Source organism: Chlorocebus sabaeus, chromosome 14 (assembly GCF_047675955.1).
Source record: "Chlorocebus sabaeus isolate Y175 chromosome 14, mChlSab1.0.hap1, whole genome shotgun sequence".
In the NCBI taxonomy this organism is placed as follows: domain Eukaryota; kingdom Metazoa; phylum Chordata; class Mammalia; order Primates; family Cercopithecidae; genus Chlorocebus; species Chlorocebus sabaeus.
The window spans coordinates 37,927,011-37,948,350 of NC_132917.1; positions in this window are offsets into that span (position 1 = coordinate 37,927,011).

The following is a 21,340-nucleotide window of genomic DNA, read 5'->3' on the forward strand; positions in this document are numbered from 1 at the left end:
ACCAGTTAGAATGGCGATCATTCAAAAGTCAGGAAACAACAGGTGCTGGAGAGGATGTGGAGAAATAGGAACACTTTTACACTGTTGGTGGGATTGTAAACTAGTTCAACCATTATGGAAAACAGTATGGCGATTCCTCAAGGATCTAGAACTAGAAATTCCATTTGACCCAGCCATCCCATTACTAGGTATATACCCAAAGGAATATAAATTATACTGCTATAAAGACACATGCACACGTATGTTTATTGCAGCACTATTCACAATAGCAAAGACTTGGAATCAACCCAAATGTCCATCAGTGACAGATTGGATTAAGAAAATGTGGCACATATACACCATGGAATACTATGCAGCCATAAAAAAGGATGAGTTTGTGTCCTTTGTAGGGACATGGATGCAGCTGGAAACCATCATTCTCAGCAAACTATCACAAGAACAGAAAACCAAACACCGCATGTTCTCACTCATAGGCGGGAACTGAACAATGAAATCACTTGGACTCAGGAAGGGGAACATCACACACCAGGGCCTATCATGGGGAGGGGGGAGGGGGGAGGGATTGCATTGGGAGTTATACCTGATGTAAATGACGAGTTGATGGGTGCAGCACACCAACATGGCACAAGTATACATATGTAGCAAACCTGCACGTTGTGCACATGTACCCTACAACTTGAAGTTTAATAATAATAAATAAATTAAAAAAAAAAATAAGGAACTTGGAATATCAGGAAGGAAGAAAGAACTCAATAAACAATAATATGGGTAAATATAATAGGCTTTCCTTCTCCTTATGTATTTTCTAAATTATGTTTGATATTTGATATTTATAACACTGCCTGACAATGTTCTAAATGTGTGTCAAGAACATATTTAAGACAATTATAAACAGATAAAGGGAAAGGGGTATAAATGGAGGTAAGGTTTCTATATTTCACTCAAACTGGTAAAATGACAATACCAGTAAACTGTGATGAGTTTGTATATCTAATGTAATACTTATGGCAACCATTTAAAAGGTTAAACAAAGAAATACACTTTAAAAATTGTAGATAAATCAATATAAAATTATTTTAAATGTTTAATTCATAGGAAGGCAGGAAAATGAAAACAGAGAAATGAAAAACAGAGAGAACAAGCAGACTTAACCATGAATCTATCAATAATTACATGAACTGTCAATGGTCTGTATATACCAATTAAAAGGCAGAGACTGGTAAAGTAGATTAAAAAGCATGACCCAACTATATTCTGTCTACAAGAAACTCACTCCAAATAATATATAGGCAAGTTGAAAGTAAATCACATATGAGATGTTACACACATCTATCAGCATGACCAAAATAAAAAATAGCAATGCTGCCAAATACTGGCCAGCATGTGGAGAAACTGGATCATTCCTACACTGTTGATGGAAACAGAAAATGGTACAGCTATTCTGGAAACAGTTTAATAGTTTCTAAATAACTAAATATGCCACTATCATACAACCCAGCCGTTACTCTTCTGCACTCCTGGGCATTGCATTTATCCCAGAGAAATGAAGGCTCTTATTCACACAAAAACTTGTACACCGATGTTTATAGCAGTTTCACTCATAATAGTTAAAAATGGGAAACAGCCCAGATGTCCTTCAATGGGAAAATGGTTAAATAAATTGTAGTACATCCATATTATGGAATACTACTGAGAAATAAAAAAGAGAATAATCTTCTGATACATAAAACAACCTAGATGAATCTGCAGAAAATTATGCTGAATGAAAAAAGAGAAGTCAAAAAGGTTGCATACATTGTGAGTCCATTTATCTAACATTCTTGAAATGACAAAATTATTGAAATGGAGAAAAAATTAATGTTGGCCAGTGATTATGGAGGGGATAAAGATGGGAGAAAAGTATGTGTGGCTATAAAAGGAGGAATCTGGCTGGGCATGGTGGCTCACGCCTGTAATTCCAGCACTTTGGGAGGCTGAGGCAGGTGAATCACCTGAGGTCAGAAGTTTGAGTTCAGCCTAATATGGTGAAACCCCGTCTGTACTAAAAATACAAAAATTAGCTGGGCATAGTAATCCCAGCTACTTGGGAGGCTGAGGCAGGAGAATTGCTTGAACCTGGGAGGTGGAGGTTGCAGTGAGCCAAGATCACACAATTGTACTCCAGCCTGGGTGACGGAGCAAGACTCTGTCTCAAACAAAAAAAAAAAACAAAAACAAAAAAAAAGAGGAATCCTTGTGGTGATGAAAATGTTACATATCTTAACTCTATCAATGTCAATATTCTGGATGTAGGATTGTATTATCATTTTTTAAATGTTACCATTGAGAGAAAATGGGTACAGGATACACAAGATTTCTCTGTATTATTTCTTACAAGTGTATATGAATCTATAATAGTTTCCAAATAAAAAGTGTTTTATGTGTCACATTTCTTTTTATAGCAGACCCTTGACATTTAAGAATAATATGTCCAAACCTTCAAGAATCCTCAAGTGCTGGGAAGTGGACATGTTTGCATAGGCTTTCTCTCACATCACACTTCCTGTAGCATCACACATTCTCTGTACACATCCTCATACCACCTCACTACATTTCGGCTTTTACTGGTGCTTCCTCCTCCCTTTATGTTCATTTTCCACAACATCATCCTTATTCCTCCAGAGCCAATAGACACAGAGAAAATCAAGAGCCTGGTGCTGCTGCAGGGGGCAGGTGCCAGGTCCTGGGCTGCTACAATCCATGCCTCAGTAAAATGCCAAATTGCCACCAAGCATGAGCTTCCAGGGAGGCTCCTGATCAGTGAGAACCACAGTGCTAAATCTGTATCACTCTCTTGTGATACAAAGGCATGCTGTATCACTCTCTTGATGATTATTTCTCATAAAAGAAAAACCAACATTAGTGCCTTTCCACAGTCAAAACCTCACTATGGCATCAGGAGGAATGACACATGCTGGTAGCAATGGGAAATTTTTAAAAAAAAATGAATGAATCTCCCTGTTGACTCGGACTGATGTGGAGTGGCGAATCGTGGCAGAGCAGGCTCAGAATGACAGCTTAGCAGACCTGGTGCAGTTGTGCATGGTGCCTGGGTGGCTGTCACAGAAGGCCCTTTGAGTACCTCCCCAGATGAAGCCCCAGCTGGATGCCTGAGCTGTTTTTTTAACCCTAACAAGATCTGTCATTAAACCTTACTGGAGCCTGACTTTGCCTCTTTCCCTTCAGGCCTCTCTAGTGGCGGTCAAAGGTCACGTCATCCTTCAACACAGGCTTCTGGGCCCCCGGCTTTTGTTCCCCAGACCACATAGTGATGATGGGCAAACAGCCTCTTGGCCCTTGGAAGACACACATGAAACCAACGAACCATGGTCCTTAACAAATGGGCCCCTTCAAGGCCAACCAGCCAGTTACAACTACTTATGATATTTACAGCTTTCTGTCTGCACAGATTAAACCCAGGCAATGAAAAATGGACTCCTTAGTCTGGTAAACTTATGTCATTCCTCATTAAGACAAATTAAGAACAGAGCTAGATTTTGTTGAGAAACAACTTCTGCTTCTAAAAACAATCTGGGGTGAGAATAGGAACATTTCTGGGGACAAGGACTTCTTATACAATATTAGTGTTTGGTGCCTGTTTTATGATAATTTCATAAACACACTGTGTTGTTTTCTAGCAACAGAATATATTTTGGCCAAGAGCAATATTTCTCACTTATTTATTGTCAATTAGTGCTGTAAATAGACACCTTGTGAATGCATTCTGCAGCAAAGAATCAGCGTGAAAGCAATAAGACCTTGGCAGCCCAAGTTATCACTTTTTGTTTGAAATGTGGACATCGTTTCTGAAGACACATCAGCACTTTGGATGCTGAGGCTGAGGGAAGTGTTATTTCATTATCTTTTCAATCTGAGAATCATAGGTCTAAGGGCAGTGAATTTTGGCTGGATAACCCTTTTTCCAAAGAAAGCATATGCATGAGCTCAATGTGTTAATTTAAAACCAGAAGTGCTTTAAGTTAAGTAGGAGGTCAGAGCTTGGCCTGATCAGCAACTCTACCTGTCCATGCCCACCCCATCCCAAATCCCCACCCAAGAGCCTTCCCTGAAGAGGTTCTGTAGAGCATAGCTTGAAAATCAGGTCTGTCACATATGTCTGGAACTAGTTGCCAGAAGACTAGAGTGCCTGATGAACCTTCTGCAAAACTATGGAGCTTGGGGAAGCGCCACAGTCTCACTATGCCTGGTTTCCTTATCTAGTAAACATGACTCCCTTTTTCCACCGGCCCCAAGGAGCTACAATGAGGATCAATATGGAATAGAGAGGAAAGTGTGTTGATAAGCCCATGTGTAAGGATTATAGCTCATAATAGTTGTTATTTTAAACAACTTCATTGATGTAATTCACATACCATACAATTCACTCATTGAAAGTGTACAATTCAATGGTTTTAGTATATCAACAGAGTTGCACAAACATCACATTCAATATTAAAATGCTTTCATTATGCCAGAAAGAAACCCCATACTCGTTGGCAGTCACTCCCCATTTCTCCCCAGCCCACCTGCAGCCCCAGGCAACCACCAATCTACCTTTTATCTGCATAGATTTGCTTATTCTAGACATTTTGTATAAATGGAATAATACATAATCCTTTGTAACAATTTTTTTTAAATTAGCATAATATTTTCAAGATTTATCACTATTTTATTTTTATTGCAAAATAATATTCCATTGCAGGGATACACCCCACTTTGTTTATCCATCTACCAGTCATGGACATTAGAGTTGTTTCCAACTTTTAGCTATGATTAATAATACTGCTATGAACCTTCACGTACAAGGGTGGTTTTTTGTTTGTTTTTGTTTTTGTGGATGTGTGTTCTTATTTATCTTGGATGCATACCTGGGAGTAGAACTGCTGAGTCATATGGTAGCTCTGGGTTTAACCTTTTGAGGAATTACTGGGCTGTTTTCCAACACAGTTGCACCATTTCACATTCCTACCAGCAGTGTATGAGGGTTCTAATTTCTCCATATCTTTGTCAATATTTGCTATTACCCATCTTTTTGACCTTCCTTTTTGTACTCACCATCCTACTGAGTGCAAACTAGTATCTCCTGGTGATTTTGATTTGCATTTTCCTGATGGCTCGTGATGTTCAGGATCTTTTCATGTGCTTATAATGGGTCTTTACTTTTTAAGATAATGGCAGGAAATTTAACAGAGAATCAAGTATCAAGATAGATAGAACTCCGCAAGCATCAATCATTTTCTATGTGTCAAGTGTACTTCTCACTCGAAGACTGGAAAATATCTTTGCTTAAATTATGACAACGGTCTATCTCCTCCAATATTCAACCCCCCTTCCCAAATCACCTAACTCCATTATTATGTTTCAAATTGGACCAAAATCTAATGCAAGAAAGATGTTTTCTTCAAAATTCTGAAAAACAAATGAGCTCCAAGACCTAGCCAGTAACTCACTTTCTCAATAAATGCCAACATACCAGATCATCCAAATGGCACAGGACTGCCACTCCACACCACCCTGGACGACAGGATTCACATGTGAGTCTGTGTGCCTAGCATCCATGGAAGGCAGGCCCCCCCACCAAACACACCTTTAATGGGCTGCATCCCTGTGAATTGTACTTTGGTCAATCATGGGAGTGGTTTTGCACTGGCCCAATGGACATCTACATGGTGACCAGGTAGGGTGTAAGGGCAGAGTTAGATTGGCTTCATGGATCTGTTCTGTTCACCTAACTATTGATTTAACAGGCTTGCCTACAGGAGTGGCCACCCCAACATCTACAGAAAGTACTTCCTCAGTCACAGCCAGTTACTAATGACAGCTCTGTACAGTGGTTAGGAGCAAGAGCTGGCACTGACTCTTTGATCAAGGAGTCTCGATCAAAGCCCTTCCCTATCTTCTGCAAGTTCCATGATCTTACAAAGATTCCTTTATGCCTCTGGATCTTAGTTTCCTCATCTGTGAAATAGTGTGATTAGTGATACATTGCTCTAAGAGTTGTGAAAATTAGTGCAATAATGTGTATAAAACATTTAGCAGAGTGCTTAGTACATAGTAGGTCCACAGTTGGTGTTATTATTATTTTTATTACCAGCAGTCCACTATTCACAAGGATTTCCAGCTTCTAAGTCTTCATATTAACTGTTCCCTTTGTACAGAGTGCTCTTTCATACACTTTTCCCAGGTAATTCCTACTAATCCTCTAACCTGGCTTATAGGGACCCCTCCAGGAACCCTCCCTTCCCTGTACCCCCAAGAGGAGGTGCCCCACATAGGAGCTCACAAGCTCCAGATAGTCCATATCACCCTGTCTCCAATTGCCTGTGTGCTTGCCTGCACCAGCCAGCAGACACTGGGCTCCTGCAGTTGGTGGGAACTCCATTAATATTTGTCCTCATTGTGCCTGTCCCCGAATCTGAGTAACAGCTTCTTTGCCATTCTCAATGACTCCTTCAAAGGAAAAGAATCTAATATTTTCTGAGTATTCACCGTGTGCCAGTAATTTCCCTATGTTAGTTCACTGATTTCCCTAATAGAAGACTGGGTGAGGTAGGCATTTCCCTGTTTTTAGGACAAGGAATCAGTGGCTCAGGTGGTTAATTAACTGAATTAACTAACCACAGTGTGCCTAAGGTCTCACAGGCACAGGGCTGAGGCTAGCACCCAGAGTCAATGTTTTTGCACCACATCCACAGAGTTTTGCCCTGTCCTCCTTAAGATTCAGTTCCGTTTAAGCTACAGGCTCACTTAGCTTGCTTGCTTGCTTGCTTGCTTGCTTTTCTTTCTTTCCTTATTTCTTTCTTTTCTTTCTTTCTTTCTTTTCTTTCTTTCTTTGTCTTTCTTTCCTTCTTTCTTTCCTTCCTTCCTTCCTCCCTCCTTCCTTCCTCTTTCTTCCTTCCATCCTTCCCTCCCTCCCTTCCTTCCTTCTTGCTTTCTTTTTTCTTTCTTTCTTTTTTCCTTTCTTTCTTTCTCTTTTTCTTTCTTTCTTTCTTTCTTTCTTTCTTTCTTTCTTTCTTTCTTTCTCTCTTTCTTTTTTTATTTGACTTATAAGCTACAAAAACTTATTTCTCATAGTCTGGAGGCTGGACGTCTGAGATCAGGGTGCCAGCAAAGTCATGCCCTGGTGAGGATGCTCCTCCAGGTCGCAGACTGTTACTTTCTCCCTGTGCCCTCACAGGGAGAAGGCACCTCAGCTACTTCGCTTGCTGTTGTCGGCTGCCTGAAATAATACATTTTTTTTTCCCCTTATCCTTTACTATAAAAACACTCAATACTTTACTAAAATGTGTTCCATTTGTCTAGCTGGTTTGGTATGTTTAGGAGGAGTCAGGGGCAAATCCTCCCTGGGGGCCTTTCCCAGGGAGGAGAGTTTGAGTAGAGTTAGCATGGATGGGGCTGCTGAGGTCTGGTAGTCAGACAGGTCCCCTGGGGAATCAAAGATGAGGACGACAGAGGAAAGGTGGAGGCTTGGCAGGGGATAGCAGACAATGGCTGTGGTTGTGCCTCTGACTGACAGTTTCCTGAGAGGCTTTGCAGTTTGAGCTGTTACACATCTGCTCTGGGTCAGTGTCCCCAGACCTTCTCTGTGCTGCCCCAGCCCTGCCAGCAGACAGGACTATTCACGAGGAATCACATGGGATTGTAAACCCCTGGGGCTTGGAGGCACCTCTCCTCCTCATGGGGAGACTGTCATAAAGGTGGTTGCTTTCCAGGGAAAGGCAGTGGCTGTACACAAGGACTCATTTTTTCTGTCAAAATGAAGAACTCCAGAAGCAGCACATGGATTTGGCAGCACATCTGCTATTCACCAGCATCTGTTTTGTGCAACATGATTGTTAATGAACTGAAAAGGATCCTGCTGCTGCTGCTGCTGTTATTTTGAGGACACAGGAAGCAAAATCAGGAATTCATTTGTTCCTTAGTTTGTTCAACAAATCTGTATTGAGCACCTCCTCTTTGCAAAGTAAAGAAGAGAAAAAAATGAGATAAGGTTATGGCCTGAGTCCTCTAGACAAGTGTTGGGGCAAAGGCTGTATTTGTGAGTAACTATTGTATCTGTGCATCTCATGCACATTGAGCACTCAACAAAGGAAGGGACCCAGTTACAGCAAATCAGTCTGCATCGAGGAGGTGAAGAGTAGAACCGCCGCAGGCCAGCAAGAAACAAAAAGCATTCCAGGTGGAGGGAAAAGCATTAACAAAAGTGGAGAAGGGAAAGCAGAACATATGAGTGAGAATTGTGAGTGATTTCTTTTTGACTAAAACCAAAATTATATGAAGGAAGGAAATAATTCTGGCAATGCAATTGGGGCAGGATCTTAAGGGCCTTAAATGTCACACTAAGAAGTTTGCAAGCCACCAAATAGCTTAAGTAAGTGATAGAGTGTCCTGACTGGGGATATATTTCAGAAAGATAAATTTGCAAACAGCATACAAGATGGACAATGGTCAAGGTGGGAGAGAATAAAACCAAATATAACAGAATCTGATAAGAGACTTGCATCAATCAGTATAGATCCAATTATACTATAGTAACAGACAACCCTCAAATCATAGCAGCTGAAACAATAAGGGTTTATTTCTTGCTTATGCTATGTGTCACTCATGAGTTAGCTAGAGGCTCTGCTCCTCATACCCTCTCTCCCAAATCCAAAATATCAGAGAAGCTAAGATTGCAAATACTGCCAGATGCTTTGACAGAAGGGAATACCTCATATCATATACAAAAATTAACTCAAAATGGATCAAAGATCTAAATGTAAGTGCCCAAATTATAAAACTATTAGAAAAAAACATAGGGGTAAATCTTCATGACCTTGGATTTAGCAATGGATTCTTAGACATGACATCAAAAGTACAAGCAACCAAAGAAAAAATAAATAAATGTTAGACCTCAACAAAATTAAACACTTTTTTGCTTCAAAGAACACCATTAAGAACAAAGAACACCATCAAGAAAGTGAATAGACAACACAAGGAATAGGAGAAAATATTGACAAATCATATATCTGATAAAGGACTTGTACCTAGAATATATAAAGAACTCTTACAAGTCAGTAATAAAAAGACAAATAACCCAATTTGAAAATAGTGAAAAAAATTGAATAAATGTTTCTCCATACAAGATACACAAGTGGCCAAGATACGCAAGTAGTTTAAAAAAAGTCAAATAATAACAAGTGTTGGTGAGGATGTGAAAATATTGAAACCTTCATACACTGCTGGTGAAACTATGAAATGGCACCATCACTTTGGAAAACAGTCTAACAGCTCATCAAAAATTTAATCATAGACTTTCAATTTGGCCCAGCAAATCCCCTCCTGGTTATATACCCGAGAGAAATGAAAACAGGATCAGGCATGGTGGCTGGTGCCTGTAATCCAAGCATTTCAGGAGGCCAAGGCAGGCAGATCACTTGAGGCCAGGAGTTTGAGACCAGCCTGGCCAACATGGCAAAAACCCACCTCTACTAAAAATACAAAAATTAACCAGACATAGTGGTGTGTGCCTGTAGTCCCAGCTACTCGGGAGACTAACACAAGAGAATCGCTTGAACCCGGGAGGTGGAGGTTGTGGTGAGCCAAGATTGCACCACTGCACTCCAGCTTGGGCAACAGAGTGAGACTCCATCTCAGGAAAAAAAAAAAAAAAAAGGAATAAAAACAGGTCTACATAAAAACTTGTATGTGAATGTTCACAATGGCACCATTCATAATAGCTAAAAGCAACCCAAATGTCCAACAGTTGATGAATAAACAAAATGTGGTATATATGCACAATGGAATTTTATTTGGTCATAATAAAGAATGAAGTACTGATACATATTACAACATAGATGAACCTTGAAAACAAGTGAAAGAAGCCAGTCACGGAAAAGCACATATTATATGATTCCATTTATATAAAACGTCCAGAATAAACAAACACATACAGATGAAAGTAGATTAGCTTAGGACTGAGGGGGATGGGGAGATTGGAGGGAGATAGCTAATGTGTACAGAGCTTCTTTTTGAGTTGATGAACTATTCTGAAGTTCATTGTGGTGATGGTTGCACCACTCCATGGATATATTAGAACCATTGAATTGTATTCTTTAAGTGGGTGAATGATGGTTGCACCATTCCATGGGTATTTCAAAACCATTGAATTGTACTCTTTAAGTGGGTGAATGGTATGGCATGTGAATTATATCTTAATAAAGCTATTACAAAAAATGGAAGTGAACATTGCCTTAGAGCATTTTATGTTCCTAAAAAAAAAAAATGGCTTCCAATTTCATCTAGCTGAATTGTGCATTACGTATCTTTGTATCCCACAGAAGGACCAGAAGTACATGGCTGGCCTTTCCTGGTTTCTGTGCACATAAAAAGAGTAAGCAAAATGTTTGCACTACCTCTGACTTCAGCCAATACTCAGGGTCTTACCGAGGGTCCACCATTATACTCATTTGACTCCTAAGGATGTCGGTCGTCCTAGGTGAAGAATGTAACAGGACATTTTGGTGGCTTATGAAAAGCTGCTATTCCCAACACCCACCGCTTGGTACAGAACTTGGGAGGAAAGAGACAGGAAATGTTAATGGGGCTCAAGATGCTTCTAAGGAGGAAATGGACCAAGCCCTGGAGTTTTTCCCTTAAGGAAACCAATGTTATTAGATGCTTTGTAATATACTGAGCATTAACAGACGTTCTCAGTCAAGAAAGGACACCAATTAGAATCTCAACAGGTGTGAAAGGAGTCTAGAGCAAAGACTGGCTCAGGGGCAGGCCCTTGGCTGTGGTAGAGGGAATAGTAGAGACCATCCAGGTGTCCCTCATGGTCCCAAGACAGGAGCAAGCAAGATGGTGAAGAACACTCAGGGACTCGGGTGTCCACACGGTGGAAAGCCTCCTAAGAAGCACAACCTGGAATTCCTGCCCAGAGCAAACAATAAAGATACTGTATAAAATGGCATGACTGAGGCACAGCTTTGTTTGCTGGTTCAGGATATTTAGACCTCATGCTTAACTAAAACCTTGCCAGCAAGTAATTCTCCAATGCCAATTTTAATGAGATATCACCTGTTAGTTCTGTAAAGATAATTAGCTTCAGTTGAATTTAAGATTAGCATTGTGATATTACCGGAAGCAGCATGAAATGTATATCTACCTTCATTATTTCTGGAAGAGAAATTGCAGATAGAAAAACTTTTTATTGCCATAATCACTGCAGTTGTTTATTGAATGGGAGCAAGCAGTACATACACAGGCAGGCTATCCACATTGTATGGGCCCCTGGATTAGTCTATTCTTGCATTGCTTTAAAAAAAAATACCTAAGATTGGCCGGGCGCAGTGGCTCATGCCCTAATCCCAGCACTTTGGGAGGGCAAGGTGGGTGGATCACCTGAGGTTGGGAGTTTGCAACCAGACTGACCAACATGGAGAAACCCCGTCTCTGCTAAAAATACAAAATTAGCTGGGCCTGGTGGTGTATACCTGCAATCCCAGCTACTCAGGAGGCTCAGGCAGGAGAATTGCTTGAACCCGGGAGGCGGGGGTTGTGGTGAGCCGTGATTGCACCATTGCACTCCAGCCTGGGCAACAAGAGCGAAACTCTGTCTCAAAAAAACAAAACAAAACAAAACAAAACAAAACCCTAAGATTGAATAATTCATAAAGAAATGAGGTTTAATTGGATTGAGGTTCTGCAGGGTATACAGGAAGCATAGTGGCTTCTGCTTCTGGGAAGGCCTCAGTCATGAGGGAAGACAAAGGAGGAGCAGCAGTTCATGCGGCTGGAGAAGGAGCAAGAAAGTGTGGGGGGAGGTGCTACACATTTTTAAACAACCAGATCTGCTGATAACACACTCACTCACTATCCAGAGAACAGCACCAAGGAGATGGTGCTAAACCATTCATGATGGGTGCACCCTCAGGATCCAATCGCCTCCCACCAGGCCCCACCTCCAACACTGGGAATTAAAATTCATCATGAGATTTGGGTGGGGACACAGATCCAAACCCTATCAGCCCTCAACATAAACATGGTTCTGCCTGCTTCAAGGAAGATCCTTTTGCATGTTCCATAGCTTGTTCTCAAATTGCCCATATGATAACTCAATTAATCTCCACTTTTCCATTTTCAAAACCCAAGAAACCGAAATTTGAAATTGTTATTTGACCTCATGATCGTAAACACAAGCACCAACTCTGAAATCATGAGATCATAATATCTGAGGATCTTCTACAGCACAGGTAGGAAACTTTTTCTGTAAAGTGCCAGATGGTAATGATTTTAGGCTTCACGGGCTCTACATTTTCTGTCACAACTACTCAACTCTGCACCATAGACATTGTGTAAACACGTAGGAATGGCTGTGTTCCAGTCAAACTTGTTTTACAAATAAACAGGTGGTGGGCCAAACTTAGTCCAAGGGCCATAGCTGGCTGAGCTGTGTCTAGAACACCCTTAAATTGTCTTATATTTTATACAGTAGTCTACCCTTATCCACAAGGAGTATGTTCCAAGACCCCCAGTGGATGCCTGAAACCTTGGATAGTATGGAGTCCTATATATACTATATATACTGTTTTTTCTGTATGTACCATATCTATGTTAAAGTTTGAGGTATGACAACAAAACCAGCACAAATTTTTCCTTCCCTCTCCACAATTTCACAGATAGAAAGTTGGTTCTCACTACAGATCCTAGTAACCTCAGCATATAATTGGTTTTTTTTTCCTTATTAACCCAAAAACGTTTACCTTTTCACTTAAAGGAAACACTTTACCACTTTATAACATCTCTTTAGCATATCTGAATTGCCAGCATCACTACTCTTGTACTTTGGGGCCATTAAGTGAAATAAGGGTTACTTGGACACAAGCATTGTGATACCATGACAGCCGAGATGTGGCTACTGGTTGAGTGGTGAATACACTGTGAAAATGCTGGACAAAGGGACAATTCACATCCTGGGCAGGACAGAGCAGGATGGCTCAAGATTTCATCACACTACTCAGAACTGCATGCAATTTCAAACTTATTGTTTATTTCTGGAATTTTCCATTTAATATTTTCAGATCATGGGTAACTAAAGCCACGGAAAGAAAAAGCACAGTTAATGGGGGACTACTGTATTATAATTAAAATACAAACATAAAATTGTAAAGTTATCTTAACAGAACTCTTGAACTTTTGACAAGGTGGATCTAGGGACTTGTTCGAGAAGTGTTTGCCCGAGGAAGCCAGAATATGGATACACACCAGGAGAGGAGAACTTTGACGCAGTTTGAGAGGCAAAGTACGCACTGTGAAAATGACCTCAGATGGCCCCTGAGGATAAAGGCTTGAATTTGCTATGCCTGTGGCCCCTGCTGGGTCTAGTGTAATGTCTTAGCAACAGAGGGTGCTCAATAAATGACAGTCAAATGGATCAAGTAAAAATCAATAGAGGACTTCCATTTTAAGCTCACATGTAAAGAGCTTGGAAGTCATCACTCCTGTCTTTACAATGAGAAAAAAAAAAAAAAAGCTGAACAAATTAAAAATCAACAACTTTTTTTGGAACCATCAGAGAAGTGAAATTGTAGGGCAAATCACCCATCCCAAAACCTAGAGAGACTGGTAAATACAGAAAATCACAGCTGAGATCAGCTTTCCTGAAGCAGAAACCACTAGAGCCAGTAACCGGGAACATTTTTTGGTAATTTTGAAGAATTGATGGAGGCAGAGTGTGGACTACTTGAGGTTTAAAAACCCTGGGAGCCCAGCCTTGGGGTGGCAGTAGGGGTATTCAGGCTTTCCTGGTTTTTACCTCAAGGATCTCCAGCAGATCCTCACAGTGCAGAATGAAGGAAAAATCTCTAGTAGTGGAGGGTAAACAACAGGGGAATACAACAGGGGAAAAGTAACAGAGGGGAACCATGCCCAAGGCATTCTTCATAACAAAAGCCTGTGCTCTAAGAGAAATCACTTTACCAGAGCCCTGTCTGATCTAGGGGAAGAGAAATTAGCCAGCTCAAAAACCCCCTCTGGCCTTCTTGTCTCACATAAGCAAAGGGAAAAGGCTAGGAATGCTTCTGAAGGTCACAGTCCAGAGATTGAGGCCCACTTTCTTAAAAGGGGGGATTAATCTTAAAATTATACAACGCTTCCCTATTCCCACTCTCTGTCCTCATGTCAGCAGGACTCTAGTATAACAACAGTGCAATGCAACAGAGAGAGCTGCACAGCCCCGATTCCATTTAAAAAGGAGTTCTTGGGGAGATGTAAAGACAACAGGAAAGAAGATAAAGGAAAGTGAAGCCTCTGGCACCCACAGTTACAAAAGGCATTAAACACAGCCCAGCTCCTAGCCTGTTACTAGAAAACTTCACTCTGAAAGTCAGTTATCTCAGTTTCTTTACCCAGTACATCATGTCTAGCTTTCAACAAAGAACTAAAAGATATACTAAAAGGAAATTTTAAAATACGCAGGCTAAAAAGACAAAACAAGCATAAGAATAAGACTTGGTTATAACATAGATTTTGAGATTATCAGATAGGGAATTTAAAATAACTATGATTAGTAAGTTAAAGAATATAAAGGAAATTTAGCCAACATATAAGAACAGATGAATAATGCAAACAAGGAATGGGACATCTAAAAAGAACCAAAAGGAAATCTGAGAAATCAAAAACATTGTTATAGAATTGCAGAATGCATTTGATGGGCTCATCATTAGACTGAACATAGTTGAGGAAAAAAATCAGTGACACTGAAGAAATGCCTATAGAAACTTCCCAAAACAAAAATACAAAGAGAAAGAAGGATGAAATAATATGAAACAGAATACCCAAAAACTGTAGGACAATTATAAAGGGTATAACATATGTGATATGAAACTGGTGAAAGAAGAAAAAGAAAGGGGAACAGAAGATATATTTGACATAGTAATAGCTGAGAAATTCCCCAAATTAATGACAAACACCAAACCACAGATCCAGGAAGCTCAGAGAACACTAAACACGTTAAATAGCTAAAAATGTATACCTAGGCATATTGCACTGCAGAAAACCAAAGATACAGAGAAAATTTTGAAGGAAAAAACAACTTACCTATAGAAGAAGAAAGATAAAAATTACATCATGCTTATCTTCAGAAACCATCCAAGAAAGAAGAGAGTGGCGTGAAATATTTCAAGTATTGAAAAAAAAACAACCCCACCAACCTACAATCCTGTATCCAGTGAAATATCCTTCAAAAGTGAAGGAGAAATAAGACTTTCTCAGAAAAACAAAAAACTGAGGGAATTTGTTGTGAGTAGACTTGCCTGTGCAAGACTTGCCTTGCCTTCCAAGTGAAGGAAAATTATATAGATCGGAAACTCAGATCAACATTTTAAAAAGGAAGAGAACCAGAGAAGGAACAAATGAAGAAGAAAGTAACATTCTTCATTTTTCTTACTCTTAACTGATCTAATAGATGACAATTTTGTCCAGAGTACTAATAGTAACAATATACTGGGTGATTACAAAATATGGATAAGTAAAGCAAACAGCAGCAATGTTATAAGGGAAGGAAGGGAAGAATTTTGAATACTCTGTTATAACATGACTGTACTATCTAGGAAGCGGTATACTGTTACTGGAAAGCAGACTTGATCAGTTGTAAATGTATATAGCAAACTCTAGGGTAACTACTAGAAAACAGTTTTTAAGATGTGTGATTGACATGCTAAGAAAATAGAAAAATGTATAGCACTATATCCATATATTAGAAAAGAAGAAAGATCTAAAACCAATCGTCTAAGCTCCCACATCAGGAAACTTAAAAAAGAAGAGCAATATAAACCTAAAACAAGCATAATGAACAAAACAATAAAAATTAGAACACAAATCATGAAATTGAAAACAAATTAATAGAGAAAACAACAAAACCAAAATCTGGTTCTTTGAAAATGTCAGTAGAACTGATAAACTTCTAGCTTGGCTAACCAAGAGCAAAAAAGAGAAGACACGGATTACTAACATCAGAAATGAACGAGGGATCAATGCTACTGATCCCATGGACATTAAAAAGATACTTTTAAATTTGTATGAACAACTCTATGCTCACGAATTTGACAACTTGGTGGAAATGGACCAATTCTTTGAAAGACACAAACTATTAATACCAAAAGCTCACCATAAAGAATAGAATATCTGAATAGGCTGTATTTATTAAAGAAATTTAATCAACAGTTAATAACCTTCCAAAAAAAGAATGCACCATGCCCAAATGTCACCAATAAATTGAACAATTTTTAAAGAAATAACAATTCCCTACAAGTTCTTTAAAAAATAAAAGCAGAAGAAATTTTCTTAACTTATTCTATGAGGCCAACATTACCCTAACACCAAAACCAGATAAAGACATTGTAATAAAGAAAAACATAGACCAATCAATATCTCTCATGAATATAGATATGATAGAAAATCAAATAAAACAATATGTAAAAAGAATGATACAATATGCCCGAATGAAATTTAATCCAGGTATGCAAGCTTGGCTTACCATTTTAAAACCAATTAATGTAATTATAACATTAACAACCTAAAGAAGAAAAATCTTATGCTCATATCAACAGATGCAGAAAAAGCATCCAAAAAAATTCAATACCCATTCATGATAAAGCTGTCAGCAAAGTAGAAATAGAGAGAAACATCCTCAACTTGATAAAGAGCAGCTACAAAAAAACCCTACAGCTAACATTTTATGTAATAATGAAAAACTAGATACTTCCCCCTAAGATCATAAGTAAAGCAAGGATGTCTTCTCTCACCGCTCATATTCAAAATCACACTGGAAGTCATAATTTATGAAATAATAAATAAGGAGACAAACATTATACAGATTATCAAGGAAGAAAGAAAGCTGTCTTTTGTTTGCAGATGACATGATTGTCTACATAGAAAATTCCAAAGACTCAACAACAGCAACAACAACAACAACAACAAACCCTCCTGGAACTAATAAGTGATTATAACAAAGTTTCAGGAAATAAGGTTAATATATAAAAGACAAACCTTTCCTATATACTGTCAATGAACAATTGGAATAAGAAATTAAAAGCACAATACAATTTCCATTAGCACACACACACAAGGAAATACCTAGGTATAAATCTAACAATATATATATAGGATCTGTGAAGTAAACTATAATACTCTGATGAAATAAAGTTTTAAAGATCAAAATAAATGATATTTAATCATCTATAAATATCCAAATTTACACATATACACATTTACATTTATCTGTAAGTTTGGTATTTAAATATTAGAGATATTCTATGTTCATAAACAGGAAGAGTCGATATTGTTAAAACATTGATTATTTTCAACTTAATTTATAGATTCAATGTACTCCCAATCAAAATCCCAGCAACATATTGTGTTACTATCAACAAACTGCTCCTCAAGTTTATATGGAAAAGCAAAAGCTTATATGGAAAGGCAAAAGACCCATTTATTATTTTATGAATTAGCCACAGAATACAGAAGAAGAATAAGGTAAAAGGACTGACACTACCCAACTTCAAGCTCCAATAATCAAAATGTCTTGATATTGGAGAAAGTAGAGACAAATAGATCAGAACAGAATAAAGAGTCCAGAAATAGACCCACACAAATATAGTTAACTAATCCTTGACAAAGGAACAAAGGCAATTCAATCAAGAAAGAATAGTCTTTTCAACAAATGATGTTGGAAAATATGGACATCCATAAGTAAAAGAAAGAAGAAAGAAGAAGGAAGGAAGGAAAGATGGAAGGAAGGAAGGAAGGAAGGAAGGAAGGAAGGAAGGAAGGAAGGAAGGAAGGAAGGAAAGAAGGAAGGAAGGAAGGAAGGAAGGAAGGAAGGAAGGAAGGAAGGAAGGAAGGAGGGAGGGAGGGAGGGAAGAAAGGGAGGAGGGAGGGAGGAAGGAAGGAAGGTAGAAGGGAGGGAGGGAAGGAGAGGGAGGGAGGAGAAGGAAGGAGGAGAAGGAGCAAGGGAGAGAGGGAGGGAGGAAGGAAGGAAAGAAGGAAGGAGGGAGGGAGAGAGGAAGGAGGGAAAGAAAGAAGGAAGGAAGGAGAGGGAGGGAGGGAGAGAGGAGGAAGGAAGGAAGGAGAAGGAGGGAGGAGAAGGAGGGAGAAGAAGGAGGGAGGGAGGGAGAAGGAAAGAAGGAGCGAGGGAGGAGAGGGAGGGAGGAAGGAGAGGGAGGGAGGGAGGAAAGAAAGGGAAGGAGGGAGGAAAGAAGGAGGGAAGGAGGGAGGGAAGAAGGAAGGAGGTGGGGAGGGAGGGAGGAAGGAAGGGGGGAAGGAGGGAGGAAGGAAGGAGGGAGGGAGAGAGGGAAGGAAGGAGGGAGGGAGGGAAGGAAAGAGGGAGGGAGCAAGGAAAGAAGGAAGGAGGGAAGGAGGAAGGAAGGAAGGAGAGAGAAAGAGGGAGGGAGGAGAGGGAGGAAGGGAGAGAGGAGGAAGGAAGGAAGGAGATGGAGGGAGGAGAAGGAGGGAGGGAGGGAGAATGAAGGAAGGAAGGAAGGAAGGGAGGGAGGGAGGGAGGGAGGGAGGGATGAGTGAAGACCTGAATCAATACCTAACTTTAAAGAAAAGATCATACAGATGGTAAATAAGCACATGAAAAGATGCTCAGTATCATGTGTCATTAGGGAGTTGCAAATTAAAACAACAGTGAGATACTACACACCTATTAGAAAGGCTAAAATACAAAAAGTACTGACAGTACCAAATGCTGGTAAGAACGCAGAAAAACAGGAATTCTTGTTTCTTGCTACTGGGAATGCAAAATTGTACAACCACTTTGGAAGACCGTTTGGCAGTTTCTTCCAAAGCTAAACACAACTTTATCATACGTTTGAGCAATCATGCTCCTAGATTTTTTGTCCGGTTGGTTTTAAAATATATGTCCACACAAAAACTTACAGACAAATACTTATAGCAGTTTTTGCAATAAGTAAAATCACAATCACCAAAAACTGGGTGTCCTTCAATAGGTGAACGAATTAAAAAGTAGTGGTGGTCAGGCGCAGTGGCTCACGCATCCCAGGACTTTGGGAGGCCGAAGCAGGAGGATCATTTGAGGTTGGGAGTTTGAGACTAGCCTGGGCAACATGGAGAAACCCCATCTCTACTAAAAATACAAAAATTATCCGGGTGTGGTGGCGCATGCCTGTAATCCCAGCTACTCGGGAGGCTGAGGCAGGAGAATCGCTTGAACCCAGGAGGCGGCAGTTGCAGTGACCCGAGATCATGCCATTGCACTCCAACCCGGACAACAAGAACGAAATTCCATCTAAAAAAACAAAAACAAAAAACAAACAAACAAACAAACAAAAGTAGTGGTATAGAGATACATGGGATGATTTTATTTTCATAAAAGGAAATGAGCTATGAAGCTATAAAAGGATATGAAGAAACCTTAAATGTATATTGCTAAGTGAAAGAAGCCAATCTTAAAAGGTTACATATTATATGATTCCACTTAGATGGCATTCTGGAAAGACAAAACTATGGAGATAGGAAAAAAAAAAAAAAATCAGTGGTTGCCAGAGGTTGGGAGACGGGAGGGGAGGGGAGGCGAGATGAATCGGTGAAGCACAGGGTATTTTTAGGGAAACAAATATTTTCTCTATGATACTGTAATGATGAATATATGACATTATACATTTGTCAAAACCAATACAGTGTACAACACAAAGATAAACTTCAATGTACACTATGAACTTTGGTTACTAACATTGTATCAGTATTTTTTCATTAACTACAGCAAATGTTCCATACTAATACATGGTGTTAGTAACAGGGAAACAGTAGAACATCTGGGGAGAGGAGGTTCTATACTATGAGCTCAATTTTTCTGTAAATCTAAAACTGTTCTAAAAAATAAAATCTAATAATCCTTTAAAAATCAACACAGGGTAAATTGCCACATGTAAGATTCACAGAGTAAAAGAATGATTTTTTTTTTTTTTTTGAGACGGAGTCTTATTCTGTATCCCGGGCTGGACTGCAGTGGCCGGATCTCAGCTCACTGCAAGCTCCGCCTCCCAGGTTCACACCATTCTCCTGCCTCAGCCTCCCGAGTAGCTGGGACTACAGGCTCCCGCCACCTCGCCCGGCTAGTTTTTTTGTATTTTTTAGTAGAGACGGGGTTTCACCGTGTTAGCCAGGATGGTCTCGATCTCCTGACCTCGTGATCCGCCCGTCTCGGCCTCCCAAAGTGCTGGGATTACAGGCTTGAGCCACCGCGCCCGGCCAAGAATGATTTTTTTAAAAGAATGATAAAGATCAAATAGTTTCAGAGCTAGCAGAGGCCTTAGAACTGGTTGTCCTCTCACGAAATCTCCACTGGGCAGTTACAGAGTGTCACTGTCTGCGTGAGGCACTGCAAGTATAGTGAAAACTAAGACAGCCCCTGTCACAATATAGTATTAAGTGAAAAAATTCAAATGATTTCATTTTTGATGTGTGTATGTGAGAGAGAGAAAGAAAGAGAGAGAGAGACAATAGAGGTAGGGAGAGAACATTGAGAGGATGCTCACCAAGACATCAACAGTAGTTATTTCTGGATGGGCTTTTATTTCCTTTTACCAGTTTCTATCATTTTATAGTGTTTCTATGATAAGCATGCTTTGCTATTGTCATAAGAAAATTAAATAATAAAGTGTTCCTTTATTCTAATGATGTCACTTCAGAAAATGCTACTAGGTGAAGTAAATTTGAAGCCAGGATTATGACAGTAAATGAACTGGAACAGGTGAGTGAGTAGCCAGGACGAGCCATTTCTCACAGGGAAGGTGCACAGCAGGGAGCCCCCTGCACTGCACGAAGTGTGTTTGGCAGTCACAGAGGACAGGCTTAGTGGCTCCATGGTGGATTTCACTCAGTGGCAGCAACACGTGACCACCAACAACTATGGCAAGGCAGCTTTGCCATCCTGGTAGTTTTTGACACTAATTTCTACTGAGTTTCCTCAAAGAATGTTTCACAGAAAACTAGTTCTCAAAATATTAGTAGGTAGAATTCTATTAAATTAAACAAAACTAGCACAATTATTTACAGAAGAACATACCAAAGCATTTATTATTCTATGATACAATGAAAACAGAGAGTATAGTGTTTCCCAAATTTGAGAAAAAGTAATTCTTCCTGCTTTTCCTTTCTTTCCTTCTTCCTTTATTCTTTCTTCCTTTGTCTTTCTCTTTCCAGTGGGGACAAGAGAATTTCATGGAATGGGTGTCATTTGGTACATACTTGGACAGCTGTTACTCTGCCAGATGTCACACCAATGGTTTATAGG